The 17,820-nt window shown below is 38.4% G+C and overlaps 1 long non-coding RNA gene across 1 annotated transcript; it reads left to right on the top strand.

Moving 5' to 3' along the window:
- The first annotated feature begins 370 nt into the window (after positions 1 to 370).
- On the top strand, positions 371 to 16,920 carry LOC120177243. The gene is made up of 4 exons (XR_005521394.1): positions 371 to 381; positions 4,122 to 4,127; positions 7,207 to 7,215; positions 16,796 to 16,920. It is a non-coding gene; the product is annotated as an uncharacterized LOC120177243 (long non-coding RNA).
- The last annotated feature ends 900 nt before the right edge of the window (positions 16,921 to 17,820 follow it).

Below are 17,820 nucleotides of genomic sequence, written 5' to 3'. Positions count from 1 at the left end.
TTACGGGTTTACGGGTGAATTGGCACACGTGGTTTAACTATCTAGAAGCTGGTCGAACTGTCGAACGATCCGGAGAGTCTCTTGTACCTTCAAACAATAATAATTTATTAACTCCAAGACTTACTTAATTGATCAAAGCTAAAATTCTTAAGTATATAAGCATTTTCTGGATTTGACTATCAATTTGGAGGATTTCGAGTCTGAATTTAACCATACGGATTGCGGAATCGGAATCAGGACGTCGAAAAACATAAAGTATGACTTTTCGAAAATTCAAATTCTTAGTCAAAATCAAAGTCAACGGGTTTGACTGATGATTTGGAAGCCTTCGGGTTCGAATTTGGTGAAACAGATTCGGCACGTCGAAAAATATCAGAATAGGTATACTCGAACAAAATCAAATGTCGTTTAATGGCCGTTTAAAGTCGGTCAAAGTTATGGTCAAAGGGGTTTAATAGTCCATATTCAAAAATTCCCAAAATATCACCTTTTTTAAATAATTCCCAGCATGTCACATTGTTCAAAATAATTCCCATAATGTCAACTTTTTCAAAATATTTCCCAGAATGTCACATTTTTCAAAATATTCCCCAGAATATCACCTTTTTCACAAAAATTCCCATAATGTCACTGGGTCGGGTCAACGGGTCGGGTCGGTCAACGGTTCGGGTCAGACCGGTCATACCGGTTTGGACCGGTCAAGCCGGTCAACATGAAATCAACCAGTTCGAAGCTCCCCCACACGTCGCCCCGGCGCGTAGGGGCGCGTGAGGCGTCGTCTGGTCTCCAATAATTCATGAAAAAAATTCTAAAAATTCTTTTAAGCGATTTTGAGTTACTTACCAACCTCGGTTCAAATTTTTGAACGGTGGAGAGCTCGATTTCAACTCGACCGAATCTTTGACTGCTCCACCTCCCACACGCGCCGCCGCCTACGGAGACAAGGACGACACCGTCGGACTCAGAACGACACCAGGAACACGATAGTGCGGGAGGTGTCAAAAACCGATCAACGATCGAAGATGAATTTAAGATTTTCCCAGCGGTGGTGCTAAAAAAACATCGAGACTTTGACTCGAAATTCACGTCGTTTGGCAGCGTTTCGCTATAATTGGTTTACTGGGTTTTGATCACGGGTCGACGATGAACACGATGGTAGTTTCAATTTGACAATTGGAAGTCGGACGGCGTTGAAATCGAGCTTGAAAGTAGATGTGCGGGAGAAAGGAAATATAAGCAAAACTTGTTTCTGATTTTTTTGATTTTTGAAATCAGAAACGCTTTTAAAACAATGCTGCCGACACTCTTTGGAGGAATTCAAGGCTTGGTCCCTAAATTTCCTTCAACTTCTAAAATGACCTATAAATTTTCATAAATTTTATTTTAGTCACTAAATTTCACCAAATTACACCGATTTAATTTTTTTCTCGGGTTGTTACATATACACACAACTGACTATAGGATATTACTTTGTTGAGTTTCTCGACTATTAAAAATTATAAAATGATCACTCGACTATTCTTATGTTCCAAACTCATCATTTTGAGTTAAAAAATGACAGTCCTTTAAGCTAGATGTTAACTTGTTGACTGAGATATGATAAAATTTGATCCCAAAACTATTTGAGTTGTACAATCTTTTGAGATTTTGAGTTCAAATTTTATTATATCTCAGACACTAGGTTAATGTCCAACTCATACATCAAATAATTTTTTAACAGAAAATGACAAGTTTGAATCTTATGAATAGTCTGATGACTATTTTGTAACTTTTAATAGTCAGGAGATTAAAAAAACATCGTCCTATAGTTGGAAGATTATTTTGTAACTTTCAATAGTCAATTGACTCAACAAAGTAATACCCTATATTTGAATGATCATTTTGTAATTTTTTATAATAAAGAGACTCATTTAAACAACACATTATAGTCAAGGGACATTTTTGTACTTATAGTGAGTTTGTTTCGAAAGGGCAAAATCCATCCTCTCTTTCTAAGATTCATCTTTGGCATTCTCTCTTTGGAGCACTGCTGATTTCAAGCTCAGACCTTTTTCATGAAATATCTCGAACATGACCAACCCCGAATACGGTCACATATAACATTCTAATGCAAGTATGTGTCAGTTAAGGAGAGTTTCTGCCGCATGTGAACTTTTAAGGGAGATGCTTGCTTCTGGACTAGTTCCATGTCGAGTCACTGTTTGATTTTGTTGGATGGTTTTGGAAAAGCGGTAAACTTAAGGAGGACTTCAAAATTTTTCAGGCAATGCGGAATAATGGATTGGAACTCGATACTGTCTTTATAATATCCTGATTGATGGCGCGTACAAGTCTGGGCATATTAGAGTTGCGAAGGAATTGTTTGATGAACTATCTGCCAACGGTGTAAAACCTGATGTTTGCGCATATAATACAATGATTAATGGATTATGTAAAGAGGGATTGCCAGATGAAGCACACCAGTTGTTTAGGAGCATGGAGATAATGATGTTTGCTTGATAGAATCTCTTATAATGTAATGATCCAGGGGTTTTTCCAAAACAGCTCTACCAAAGGCAACCCAACTCCTTGGGGAAATGGTCGGTAAGGGCTTTTCTGCAGATTTATGCACTGCCACCTGGTATGTGGATCTACTCTTACAATCTACTAAATCGATCTTGATTTAAAAATGTTGGGTTGTAGTGTAACGATAGTTGTGAATGTGAATAAACTCGGTCATAACCATTTTCATTGATTTTCTTAAGAGCTGTGTGAGTGTTAAAGTGTATTTCCCAGTCTTAGTTGATGTGCTTATAAACATTAAGGTCTATTTTGATATTATAATAATCTGTATTCCTTTACCATTGTGACCTGCTTTCTTCGTTATCTTTATGAACTCATTCTTTACTAAATCTTTCATTTAGACCACTTGGAAAGTTCAACGTGTTGTAGTTGTTAGGATTAGACTATATAATATATGGCTCAAAGATAGGGAGGGCTGAACAAAGATAAGGAGCATCTATCTAAACCATTTGTACGAGATGCAGAGAAGTAGAAGGCACAATTGAACATGTCTTATTCTTCTGCCCATACGCTTAAACAGTTTGGAGAGTGACTGGTTAATTGTTTTTCTCAGTTTGTGCTGGTGCTATGGAAATCCCGAACAACTGGTGATGATAAGGAACTGTGGCACACCTTAGGTAATAAGCGACGACACAATGACACTATTTGCAATCATGGGCTTCAAGGGTGACAGCGGGCAGTCGGAACAAGTGAAGTTTTATTTTGGATAATTCAGCAAAAGTTTTGTAAAGGAAGAAATCGCACATGGAACAATAATGAAATGGAGTCGAGATAGACAACATGTACCGGTCGCAAGCTCTGTCAATGTCCCCTTTGATGTTGCCTTCTACCCCCAAATTGTGTTCATATTTGAAATGATACTACTCCATAATTTCACCGTGCTCGTTCACCTTGATAACACGTGGTGTAAGAATCCGTAGGATCATCACCCCATCTTAATTATTCCATGCTCTTCCTTCCGTAGCATTTTATCCTTTTATTTGAGTGGATTGAAAATTTGACACTATAAATGTTAGATTCTTATTTGGATAACTTTTAAAAGTTAATCGAATTCGCATACGTAATTTTAAATGCCACTAAAGTTGTTGAGAAGCCTCAGATGAATGCACATATGGGCCTGGTAAGGCGCACTTTTAGAAATAAAAACAAAAATCACTGAAATCTATCTTACGCTAAAAAGTTTATATATTTCTAGAGTATATTCATCCAATTACTCATTGGTTCGCTCCTAAAAAACTTAAGCTCCTGTTCTTTCACCATTGCTTGTCCCTTCCTCAAGATCATACGACATATATGGTATGTTTTTGGTGGAAGAGGCTGTTGAGAAGTTAGCAGGCCAAAAATCTTATAATGGCCTGCATTTCTTTACTTTATATGCTAGTTTTGCTAAATCTAATTGTGTTTGCTGCCACCGTTCATTTAACTCTTCCGCAACCAGCTGGATTCATGCATGTGTTAGGAAAATAAACCGAGTACATGTAATTTCCCTATAACCAGATTAGTGAGAATGCGAAATAAAAGCGGGAAAATAATACCCGAAAATTGATAACGGAGTTCAGCCAATTGTGCTTACGTCTCCGGGCTGCTGCAGATCTTTTACTAAGAGAGAAAATTTACAGGTGTTTACAAAACACTCACTACTACAAGAAAGCTCTCTAGTATAGGAAGAAAGAAATTTTTTGGGATGATTTTGAAGCTAAATGGGTAAGGGTATTTATAGTAGAAACTTAGGGACTAATCTTTGAAAATACCATAAAGTGCAATGACTAAAGTGAATTTACCCATTCCTATTTTCAACAAACATCTACCAAAATTTTACCAAATTTTGAAAACATTTTTCAAAGAAACATTTACCAAACTTTGAAAAAACATTTTCCAAAGTTGGTTGCCAAACTTTGAAACTTTTAACAATCTCCCACTTGAAGACTGATTTTAATATGTCTTCACACCTCGATCAATGTAGCAGCATGTCTGGTCTTGTTATTCTAGCATGCCAACTGAAGCTGAACACAACTTCAGTTTGTCCGTAGTCACCGTCTTTGTCAACATGTCTGCCGGATTTTGAGCTCCACTAATCTTCTCAAGTTTCAAAATCCCATCTTCCAGAAGAGACCGGATAAAATGATATCTCAATTGTATGTGCTTTGTCCTGGAATGAAAAGACGGATTCTTTGCTAGATGGATAGCACTTTGACTGTCGCAATACAAAATATTGTTTTCTTGTTTCTTGCCTAACTCTTCCAAGAAACTTTGGAGCCAAACCATCTCCTTGCTGGCTTCCATAATAGCAACATATTCTGCTTCAGTTGTGGAGAGCAACTATCTGTAGTTGAGAAACCCAACTCACTGCAGTTCCTCCTAGAGTATAGACATACCCTGTAGTGCTCCTTCTGATGTCAACATTTTCGGCTAAGTCAGCATCTACATAGCCTGTCAGATCATATCTCCACCTTTGAAACAAAGTGCTTTTTGTGGTACCCCGAAGATATCTGAGGATCCATTTGACTGCTTCCCAGTGTACCTTGCCCGGATTATTCATGTACCTGCTAACAGCTCCCACTGCATGAGCAATCTGGTCTGGTACAAACCATGGCATACATCAGACTTCCAATTGCTGAGGCATACGGCACCTTCACCATGTGTGCACGTTCTTCCTCCGTCTTTGGTGATTGGTCTTTGGAGAGTTTGAAATGAACACTTAAAGGTGTACTTACTGGTTTAGCTCTTGCATGTTGAACCTGGAGAGTACTTTGTTGATGTACTCAGCCTGTGATAACATCAAAGTCCCCGACTTTGTCTCTCTTGATCCTCATCCCAAGAACTGCTTTGCAGCGCCCATCCTTCATAGCAAACTGCTTCGACAATTTTTGCTTCAAGTTTTATGATCTCTTGCATGTTTGAGCCTGCAACGAGCATGTCATCAACGTACAACAATAAAATAATGAAACTATTGTCGAACCTCTTGATGTAGCAACAATGATCTGCTTGGCATCTGGTAAAACCACTGCTACTCATGAAATTATCGAACTTCTTGTACCACTGTCTAGGAGCTTGTTTTAAACCATACAAGCTCTTCTTCAACCTGCATACCAGGTTTTTATTGCCTGCCTCTATGAAGCCTTCTGGCTGCCTCATATAGATCTCTTCCTCCAAATCACCATGAAGGAAAGCTGTCTTTACATCTAACTGCTCAAGATGTAAATTCTCCGCAGCTACAATTTTCAACACCAGTCTGATGTAGACAGTTTTACGACTGAGAGAAAATTTCATTGTAGTTAATACCTTCTTTTTGCTGAAAACCTTTGACAACTAATCTTGCTTTGTAGCGTTTTCTCCCATCATGTTCTTCTTTGATCCTGTAAATCCACTTGTTATGGAGCGCTTTCTTACCTGGTGGTAATTCAGCTAATTCCCACGTCTGATTTGACATAAGTGAGTCCATCTCATCTTTCATTGAAGACTCCCACTTGACTGAATCCTCCACCTGCATTGCTTCATCATAGTACTCTGGTTCACCATTGTCAGTCAGCAACAAATAGTGCAAAGAAGGCGAATACCGTTGGGTTGGTTTAGGAATTCTGGAGGAGCGTCTCAGTTCTGGTGTGTGTGGTTCTTCTTGAACTGCTTCAGGATTGATCTGAACATCATTTCCAGAAATCTCCTCGAACTCAGCAAATTCCTTTGTTTCAGCTTCGGTATTACTTGATTATGCGGTTGACCTATCTTTGTACATCACATTTTCATTGAAAATGACGTCTCTGCTTCTGATGATCTTTCGATTTTCGTAGTCCCAAAACCGGTAACCGAACTCATCACCACCGTAACCAACAAAGACGCATTTGTTGGACTTGGCATCAAGTTTACTTCTTTCAGCAGAGTTTATATGTACAAAAATACAACCAAACACTCTTAAGTGTGAAAGGTTTATTTCTTTCTTGCTCCAAGCTTCCTCTGGGTATTCCGCCATCCAAAGGAACTGAGGGCCCACGGTTGATCAGGTAAGCTGCAGTGTTGATAGCTTCAGCCCATAGAAATTTGGGCAATCCGGCATGTATCCTCATGCTTCTGGCACGTTCATTCAGAGTTCTTTCATGCGCTCTGCTACGCCATTTTGTTGCGGTGTAATGGGAACTGTTGTCTCCTTCTTGATCCCATTGTTTGCGCAAAAATCTCTGAAACTACTGTCTCTGTACTCTCTTCCATTGTCAGACCTCAACCGCTTGACTTTCAAACCAGTCTCATTTTCCACCATGGCCTTCCATTTTCTGAAGGTATCAAAGACTTCTGATTCTTCTTCAAAAAAAACCCACACCTTCCTTGTTGAATCATCGATGAAGGTGACATAATATAGTGAGCCTGCAAGAGATGGAACTGGGGATGGTCCCCATACATCAGTATGAACCAACTCTAACCTTTGCCTTGGGTGTCTTGCCAATCTTTGCAAAACTGACTTTCTTTTGTTTGCCAAAGATGCAATCCTCGCATAGTCCGACATCTACATTCTTTAGATCCGGCAGCTTCCCTTTTGACAGAAGTATCTTCATTCCTTTCTCGCTCATATGGCCAAGCCTTTGGTGCCATAGGTTTGATTTTCCATCAGCATCTGCTACTGCAATGATATTCTCTAAATTTGAGGTTACATAGAGAGTACCAGTCTTCTTACCACGAGCAATGACGAGTGCTCCTTTGGTAATCTTCCATTCACAGCCTGAAAAGGTTGTGCTATATCCTTCTCCATCAAGCTGTCCAACAGAAATCAGATTTCTTTGAGGCCAGGAATATGTCTCACTCCTGTCAGCTTCCAGGTGGTCTGGTTTGGCAACTTTAGTCGGATGTCTCCTTTTCCGACGATCTTTAAGGTTTCATCATCAGCAAGATGAACCTTCCCAAAATCACCATGACATAGTTCTCCATGATTTCTTGGTATGGGGTGGAGTGAAAGATGCCCCTGAATCCAAGATCCATGATTCAATCGGACTGTTGACGCATAGAATCATGGCATCACCTGTCTCCTCTGTCACGTTGGCAGATTCCTGTGCACCGGTATCTTTCTTCAGTGCTCGACAATCTCTTTTGAAGTGACCCTTCTTGCCGCAATTATAACAGGTAAAATCTTTATTTCCTGTTCTTGATTTGCCCCTTCTGGATTTTGATCTGCCACGATTTGAATTTCTTTCTGAAGTTCTCCCTCTAGACTCGGTGTGCAAGGCTGAGGAGGTTGATGCTTCACCCGATTCTCTTCGTCGAATTTCTTCACTCAATACCAGATCCCGAACATCGTCGAATTTTAATTTGCTGTTTCCCGACGAACTGCTGACTGCTGTAACAGTAGCATTCCAACTGTCTGGTAGAGATGATAAGAGAATTAAAGCTCGAACTTCATCATCGAACTCAATTTCCACTGAACTCAACTGGGTTGTGATTGTGTTGAGTTCATTTAGGTGTTGTGCCACCGATGCCCCTTCCGCCATCCGCAAATTGAATAATCGTCTTATTAAATGAACTTTATTTGAGGTCGATGGCTTCTCGTACATACTGGAGAGAGCCGCCATAAGACCCGCCGTGGTCTTTTCCTTTGCTATGTTAAAAGCAACATTGCGAGATAACGTCAGTCGGATAACTCCGAGGGCTTGTCTGTCGAGAAGAGCCCAATCTTCATCCTTCATGCCCTCTGGTTGCTTTCTTGAGAGAGGTTGATATAGATTTTTCTGGTACAAAAAATCTTCAATTTGCATCTTCCAAAAACCAAAGTCCGCACCATCGAACTTTTCAATTTTCACCTTCCCTTCGTCTGCAGCCATCGCTCCCACTCGAATCTGGCTTCGTTTGGATCGTTTCTGACAATTCTTGCGAATCACCGTGTATTAGAACACCACCGTCGACAAACTCGTATCGCCGACCGAATTTCACTATTCACGAAATTCACTATTCACGTGAATAGTAATGAATAGTAACATCGCAGAAAATTTGACAAAATTCACAACCAAAAGCTCTGATTACCAGTTGTTAGTAAAATAAACCGAGTACAGGTAATTTCCCTATAACCAGATTAGTGAGAATGCGAAATAAAAGCGGAAAAATAATACCTGAAAATTGATAATGGAGTTCAGCCAATTGTGCTTACGTCTCCGGGCTGCTGCAGATCTTTTACTAAGAGAGAAAATTTACAGGTGTTTACAAAACACTCACTACTCACAAGAAAGCTCTCTAGTATAGGAAGAAAGAAATGTTTTGGGATGATTTTGAAGCTAAATGGGTAAGGGTATTTATAGTAGAAACTTAGGGACTAATCTTTGAAAATACCATAAAGTGCAATGACTAAAGTGAATTTACCCATTCCTATTTTCAACAAACATCTACCAAAATTTTACCAAACTTTGAAAACATTTTTCAAAGAAACATTTACCAAACTTTGAAAAAACATTTTCCAAAGTTGGTTGCCAAACTTTGAAACTTTTAACAGCATGTTTGACTTGGAGAATGTGCCGCTAACTCTACTATTAATTGCCTTGGCAACAACTATGGATGAGATCCATTGTATCATCTCAAAGGTCATTTAATATAAAATGACTCTACCATTAATTCCCTTGGTAACAGCTGTAGATGATATTCGTTGTATCATCTCAAAACTCATTTTATATACCATTATCTTCCTCTTCGCTAGCCTCTGGAATCTTTGAGCTTCTACATTTGTTCTCTAGTCAGCACTCAGCACTTTAAATTTTCTTCTCTAGTCAGCACCTAGAATTTTCAATAGAGGCAAGCAGTGGAAGAGGCAAACGATGGAAGAGAACTAAACTCACTCAAACCTAACTCTAGTCACCCTCCTTTGTTTCTCTCCCTTTCAAACATCAAGATAAACAGTAATTATATAAGGTAAAGTAACCCCCATGAAAATTTCTAATCACTCCCACCATGTTTTACTCTTTTCTCCACTAACATTTCATTTTTTCACTCTTTTTTGTTGTTGATATACCAGTTAGTACGTAAAACATACTAAAAAAAAATAAAAACAGACAAAAAGAACAAAGGAAATTGAAGAAGCGGCGCCTTTCTGTGCCTCAGCGCCTTGCTGCGCTTCAATGAAATTGCCTCGCCTAGACCTAATTAGGCGTTTCACCCTTGCCTCGCCTTAGCGCTTAGGTGCGCCTCAGTTGCGCCTTTTTAAACGCCATTAATCTTATACTAACCAGTGACATAACCTTTTGTTTGTTTCCAGCACCAATGCTGGAAATATATAGTTTAGGACTATAGTTTGGGATTTTGGATAATTCAGCAAAAGTTTTGTAAAGGATGTAATAACACTTTGAACGATCATGAAATGGAATCAAGATAGACAGCATGCACCTGTTGCAAGTTCTGTTAATGTCCCCTTTGATGTTGTCTTCTACCACCAAATTGTGTTCATGTTTGAAATGATACAACTCCATAACTTTTCCGTGCTCATTCACCTTGATAACACGAGTGGTGGTGGAAGAATCCGTAGCATCATCACCTCATCGTTATTCATCCATACTCTTCCTTCCGTAACATTTTATCTTTTTGTTATTTGAGCAATTAGGTTATTTGAGTGGATTCGAAATTCGACACTATAAATGTTAGATTCTTATGTGAACAACTTTTAAAAATTTATCGGATTTGCATACATGATTTTAAATGCCACTAAAGTTGTTGAGAAGTCTCAGATGAATGCACATATGAGCCTGGTTATGGCTTGAGAAAAGCGTAATGATCTAATTGTTGAAGCATATGCTAGATTGTTTATAAAATCCTGGTGAGAACATCGAATGCAAGGCAATTCTCATAAACTATTTTCGGCTATAAAGATGATGAATTTCTCGAGGAGCTTATTGTCTGAGGTGGACTCTATTATGGAAGAGATGGAGAAGTGTCAATCCGATCCGATGGCTTATCTTAAGGGGGCTGCACAGAATATGAAGAAAGGAGTGTGAACTGGAATCTTTGGAGATACGAAAATGGAGGTGTTGAGGTATCTCTTAAAGACAGTCTGCTATCTGCGTTTTCTCGGGGAAGTTCCGAATGTAATTCCCTTCGGATCCATCATGAACTGATGAATTTGTAGGATTCTTGAATAGAAGTACCACTCCAATTCCAACGTTAAAATACTCGACATGAGCATTGAATTCTCCATCAAGGCAATGTGTGTAAAAGTCCATTCAGACCTACATCCAATGAAAATCGGTGTTAAGAAATCGTCTACTTATCGGTAATCATGGAATCGAATGAACAGAGTAGTTAAGGCATGTTTATACAGTTTTCTAAGACAGATTCGGCCCCCCTGTGTGACAATGAGGGCGAACAAATAGTAAGAGCGACCGAGGAATATAAATTTCAAAGGACATTCTTCCAATCTATAAACTAATTGGATTTTGATCGCAAGTTAATCTTATGAACATGGGAAAATAACCAGATAAAATGAGTGTTGGTAAGTGGATCTGCTAGGTTTCTTTCCAACTTCACATACTCTAAAGAGAACAGTCCATTCTTTATTAAGTGTCTCACTGACTCATGTCTTATACGAATGTGTCTTTTCTTACCATTGTAAATTTGGTTCTTAGCCACACATATCGCAGCTTGTGAATCACACAATAATGAAACTGGAGGAGTCGGTCTTCCCCACAACGGAATATCTGCTAACAAACTTCTGAGCCACTCGGCTTCTTGCCCAGCTAGGTCAAGAGCTATAAACTCTGACTTCATAGTAGAACGAGCAATACAAGTCTGCTTTGATGATTTCCACGAGATTGCTGCTCCACCCAAAGTAAAAACATACCCGCTCGTAGAGCTTACCTCATCATTAGAAGAAACCCAGTTGGCATCACAATATCCTTCCAGTACCGCAGGAAAGCCAACAAACTCAAGTTTCCAATCCAAAGTACCCTTAAGATACTTCAGTAAGCGTTTAAGAGCAATCCAGTGCTCACCACTCGGATTATGAGTATATCTACTCAGTCTACTCACAGCATAAGCAATATCAAACCGAGTATAGTTCATTAAGAACATTAAGCTTCCGATTAACTTAGCATATTCAGTTTGGGAAACACTACTTCCTTTATTCTTAACTAGATGTATGCTAGGGTCATAAAGAGTTCGAACAGGGACGACATCAAAACTGTCAAATTTCTTTAGCACTTTCTCTATATAATGTGCTTGACATAAAGAAAATCTCTTCTCAGTTTTGGTAACTTTGACTCCTAAGATTACATCTACTTCTCCCAAATCTATCATCTCAAACTTAGTGGACAATAAATTTTTAACTTTGTTAATGGACTCAATGTTAGAACTAAAAATCAATATGTCATCAACATAAAGACTTATGATAACACATTCAGTGCCAAACATCTTCGAATACACACAAGCATCCGAACCATTCACAACAAAACCAAAACTAAGAATAGTTTTATGAAATTTCTCATACCACTATTTAGGAGCCTGCTTAAGTCCATAGAGTGACTTTTTGAGTCTACAGACTTTGCCTTCCATACCAGGTGCTTCAAAACCTAGTGGTTGCTCCATGTAAATCTCCTCATCTAGATCTCTATTCAAGAAAGCAGTCTTAACATCCATTTGATGTACCTGCAACTTATGAATAGAGGCTAGTGCAAATAATGCACAAATCGTTGAGATTTTTGTAACGGAAGAATATGTATCAAAGTAGTCTAAACCAAACCTTTGAGTGAACCCTTTGACGACTAACCTTGCCTTGTACTGCTGAATCGAACCATCTGGCCTTAGTTTCTTTCGGAAGACCCATTTGTTGGAGATTGGTTTGAATCCCTTATGCAAGTCAACTAATTCCCAAGTATGATTAGACATTATCGATTCTAGTTCATCACTAACAACGCTTTTCCAAAAACTAGCATCGATAGATCTTATAGCTTCTTCAAAAGTTTTAGGATCCTCATCTAATAGAAAAATTTGAGCTATAGGATCTGAAATGGAGTTTAAATCATTTATCTCATAAATAAATGAAGTAATAAAGTCTGGTCCAAAAGAGGTTTCAACTCTTTGCCTTTTACTTCTTCTAGGCTCGAAATCAATTTGTTCAGAAGACCTAGCAGGATTACTAGAAGAAGTGGATGGAATATATTCTATTTGTGTTTCAATATTCATTCTCGGTTCCTTTAAAGGAAAATTATTTTCAAAGAAAACAGCATCCCTTGACTCACAAATAGAATAATCTTGTAAAAGCATGAATTTGTATGCAGCACCATTCGTAGCATACCCTATAAACACTGCATCAACAATTTTAGGTCCGATGGTGGACTTCTTAAAGTCTGGAAAACCCACTTTGGCCAGACACCCCCACACTTTCAGGTATTGTAAATTAGGAGCGTATCCTTTCCACAATTCATATGGGGTATAATCTAATTTCTTATGAGGAACTCGATTCAAGATATGAGTTGCCGATGGAATGGCTTCCCCCCACATGTTATCAGATAACCCTAAACTTATTAGTAAAGAATTCATCATCTCTTTTAAAGTTCTATTTTTCCTTTCAGCTATACCATTCTGTTGAGAAAAATAGGGGGCTGAAGTTTCATGAATTATGCCATTCTTTTCACAAATATCTTTTAAGAAATTAGATCCATATTCACCACCTCTATCATATCTAACTCGTTTAATTCTCCTATCTAACTGATTTTCTACTTCTGCCTTATAAATAAGAAAGAAGTTTTCAGCTTCATCTTTAGTTCTTAGGAGATAAAATTTTGTATATCTTGAATAATCATCTACAAAAGTTATGTAGTAGTGTTTTCCTCTTTTACTTTCAGTGTTTCTAAAATCTGCTAGATCAGTATGAATGAGTTCTAACAGTTCAGTCTTTCTATTAGAAACAGTCTTAAAGTGAGGTCTAGTATGCTTAGCTTCTACACAAATCTCACATTTGTTAAAGCTAGTTGTGTCTAGTTTAGGCAGAACATTCATATTCATTAATTTCTTTAAAGCATGAATATTCACATGTCCTAATCTAGCATGCCACATATCAATGGATTCAACAATATAAGCAGAAGTGGTAGCTTTATTTTCATTAAATTGAGTTTCTATGACAAATAAACCATTGCTTAAAAACCCTTTCCCTACATAATCACCATTTCGGGAAAGTACAAGTTTATCTGCCTCAAAAACTAACTTAATGCATGCCTTATTCAGAATCCCACCACTTATCAAATTTCTACGCAAGGCATGTACATACAGAACATTATTTAAAGCCAGAGTTTTACCTGAAGTCAGCTTGAGTAAAACCTTGCCTTTGCCTAGCACTTCAGAACTGCTAGAGTTCCACATGTACACACGTTCACCAGTGTTCCCGTCCTCGAACTCGGTGAAAAACTCCTTCCTTGCGCAGAAATGCTTCAAAGCGCCAGTGTCAACTACCCATTTTGAAGTGTTCTCCACCAGATTAACTTCTGAGACCACCGCAGCAATGATCTCATCATCTTCTTCTACAACGTGCATCTGTGGCTTGTTGTCATTCTGGCGGTCTGAGCGGTGTTGGCATTGGTAAGCTTTGTGGCCGGGTAAACTGCAGACATAAAACTTGAACGTCTTTCCTTCCGGTTTGGCCTTTCCTGACTTCTTGAAGTTGGTAGCCTTCTGTGGTTTCGTCTTCTTGTCTTGATTCCCACGTTTCATGATCTTCTTAAATTTAGACTCAACCAAGTTAGCTTTAAAAGATAAATTACTCATAGAATTAGTAAGCTTATCTTTTAAACGGTTGGCTTCTTCAATCTTCATATGGCCCACAAGTTCTTCAAGAGAAATTTCTCTCTTCTTATGCTTAAGAGAGTTGCGGTAGTCGGATCAGGACTTGGGCAGCTTCTCAATGAGTACATTGGCTTGCAGCACCTCACACATTTGCATCCCTTCAGCGATGATTTCAGCGACTAAGTTCTCATAGTCATGGACTTGATCCATTATTGGCTTGTCGTCTGTCATCTGGAATTTGAGCCATTCGCCAACAACATACTTCTTGATGCCCGCATCGTCCGCACCATACTTTTTGTCGAGAGTGTCCCATATTGCCTTGGCACTCCTTTCTCTAAGGAACATATCAAATAGTTTATTTGACATGTGACTGAGCAGATGTCCTCGCACCGTCTTGTTGTCTTTCTCGTATTTCTCGTAGATAGCGAGAGCGACGGCGACAATTGCTAAGGCATCATCATTGAGGACCACATCCGCATCATTACTGGCAGCTGGGTTTGGCGGCATAGTAGGTGGTGGCTTGAGCAGCACGTAGTCAAGATCAAGCTGCTCGAAGAATATCAGGATTCTTTAGGACCACCTTCTATAATTCTTTCCATCAAGTGCATCGAGCTTGGAAAGATCGGGGATTAGTTTACTCAAAGGTGTTGTCATGATTGCAATATATGGAATTCGTTTCTAAATTGTTGGTAAAATAGACTGCTGCTAAACAAGGCATTAGCACTGACTGGAAAATATTAAATAAAATAATCAATCAGAATGATAACCGTGTCGTGGTAATCCACTGCCTTAGAAATAAATTCGCCCCGATGTGTGTAATCGCTGCAGTAGGCGGACCGTTCCCCCGAGGTTAACACGGATCTCCAAGAATTCGTACACCCGAAAACTGGAGTGAACTTTGGTGGTATTGCTCTTCTCTCAACTCAAACAACACTCACTATAGAGGAGTGTGTCAAAGCAAATGTTTTGCTTGGGATGTATCAAAGTGAATGAAATTGTCCTCTATTTATAGGCTAAATAGTGAGGGCAAAATAGTCACTTCCAAATCACAATTTAATTCTATTAAACATAGAATTAAAATCCTTTAAAAGACTGTTACAAATTGAGCATTACCAACATTCCCCCACTAATGCGAAAGAATTCTTTCGTAAAGATGAGAGCAATGAAGTTAAAACATGAGAAGAGCAATAGCGAGATTAGTTGCTTAAGCACTAGTGAACGTATCTGGAACTAGTACATAGTGATGATGAGCAAGCCTTCTCTTAGATAAGTGAAACTAGTTTGGAACTTTCTAAGATTGGGGTAAACTCATAACACACAACTAACCCCTTCATCCACCAAAGTTCTCGATGTGTCTACAAAGAATATATATAAAAGCATATATATGTTTAGCCCTCTTTCCTCAGGATTCTAATAAGTGTACTAGAAAAATGGCCAAACGTTTTTCATAGAAGGTGGCTAATCCTTCTCATTTACGTAGGTTATTTCATCAAGTTTATATCAACATAAACCACTCAAACTGAGCTATGAAATAATTAAGAGCTTTTATAATAGCTCAACCTCACAAAGGGTATGGTGACTTTCTTCAAGTTCATTATTAATGAACCACCCAAACTCTGGGATAAGAAGTCATTAAGAATAAATATTCAGCCTCAAAATTCAGTGAATTCAATATGTCCTTCTCACTAGGAACTCTCATTCAATATGTCTTTCTCATTAGGAACTCTCAAACTCTTGGGTTTGAATTCATTAAGAGTTTAATAAAACTCATCCTCTCAAGCGGTAAGTTCATCTAGTCCTTCGCGATTAGAACTACCCACTCAACTCTGGGTTATGAACTTATTAAGAATAGATATTCAGCCAAAATCGATAAATTCATCAAGTCTTTCTCACTAAGACCACCCAAAGCCTGGGCTATGAATTTATTAAGAGCAATTAAGCTCATCCTGGGCATGCACATTATTCATCATAGGGATAGGTAGTAGGAATGTGCACTATGAGTCTTTTCATGGTTTCGTTTGACCACATGGAACTTAGATAACTAAGTTGGGTATCCACCATGAATTCCTCAACCAATGGGCTTTAGACCCATCCCCCTCGACGAATCTAGGACCAAGGATCTGCTAGGTTCCTTTCCGACTTCACATACTCTAAAGAGAGCACTCTATTTTTTATTAAGTGTCTAACTGATTCATGTCTTATGCGAATGTGTCTTTTCTTACCATTGTACACATATCACAGCTTGCAAATCACACAACAAAGAAATCGGAGGAGTCGGTCTTCCCCACAACAAAATATTTGCTAACAAGCTTCTGAGCCACTCGGCTTCTTGCCCAGCTAGGTCAAGAGCTATAAACTCTGACTCCATGGTAGAACGAGCAATACAAGTCTGCTTTGATGATTTCCACGAGATTGTTGCTCCATCTAAAGTAAAAACATACCCACTCGTAGAGCTTACCTCATCATTATCAGAAACCCAATTGACATCACAATATCCTTCCAGTGATAGCCAACAAACTCAAGTTTCCAATACAAAGTACCCTTAAGATACTTTAGTAAGCGTCTAAGAGCAATTCAGTGTTCACCACTCGGATTATGAGTATATCTACTTAGTCTATTCACAACATAAGTAATATCAGGCTGAGTATAGTTCATTAAGAACATTAAGCTTCCGATTAATTTAATATATTCTGTTTGGGAAACACTACTTCCTTTATTTTTAAAGAGATATATGCTAGTGTCACAAGGATTCGAACAGGGATGACATCAAAACTGTCAAATTTTTTAACACTTTCTCAAGATAGTGTGTTTGACATAAAGAAAATCCATTTCCAGTAATTTTGATTCCTAAGATTACATCAACTTCTCCCAGATCCGTCATTTCAAATTTAGTGGACAAGAAATTGTTTGTTTTGTTAATGGACTCAATGTTAGAACTGAAAATCAACATGTCATCAACATACAAAACTTATGATGACGTAATTAGTACCAAACATCCTCGAATACACACAAGCATCCGAACCATTCACAACAAAACCAAAACTAAGTATAGTTTTATGAAATTTCTTGTACCATTGTTCTCATATAGATCTTCTCATCTAGATCTCCATTTAGAAATGCATTCTTAACATCCATTGGATGTACTCGCAACTTATGAATGGAGGCTAGTGCAAATAATGCACGGATCGTTGAGATGTTCATAACGGGAGAGTAAGAATCAAAGTAGTCTAAAACAAACTTTTGAGTGAACCCATTGACAACTAGCCTTGCCTTGTACCACTGGATCAAACCATCTGGTCTCATTTTCTTCCGGAAGATTCATTTGCTACAAATTGATTTAAATCCTCTAGGCAAGTCAACTAATCCCAAGTATGATTAGACATTATCGATTCTAGTTCATTATTAATAGCGCTTTTCTAGAAACTAGCATTGATAGATCTTATAGCTTTTTTAGGATCCTCATATAATATTTAAGCTATATGATCAGAAATAGAGTCTAAATCATTTATCTCATAAATAAAGGAAGTG

The sequence above is a fragment of the Hibiscus syriacus genome, unplaced genomic scaffold (genome assembly GCF_006381635.1).
Source record: "Hibiscus syriacus cultivar Baekdansim isolate YM2019G1 unplaced genomic scaffold, ASM638163v2 tig00112285_pilon, whole genome shotgun sequence".
Taxonomy (NCBI): domain Eukaryota; kingdom Viridiplantae; phylum Streptophyta; class Magnoliopsida; order Malvales; family Malvaceae; genus Hibiscus; species Hibiscus syriacus.
This window is presented reverse-complemented; position numbering and strand designations above follow the sequence as displayed.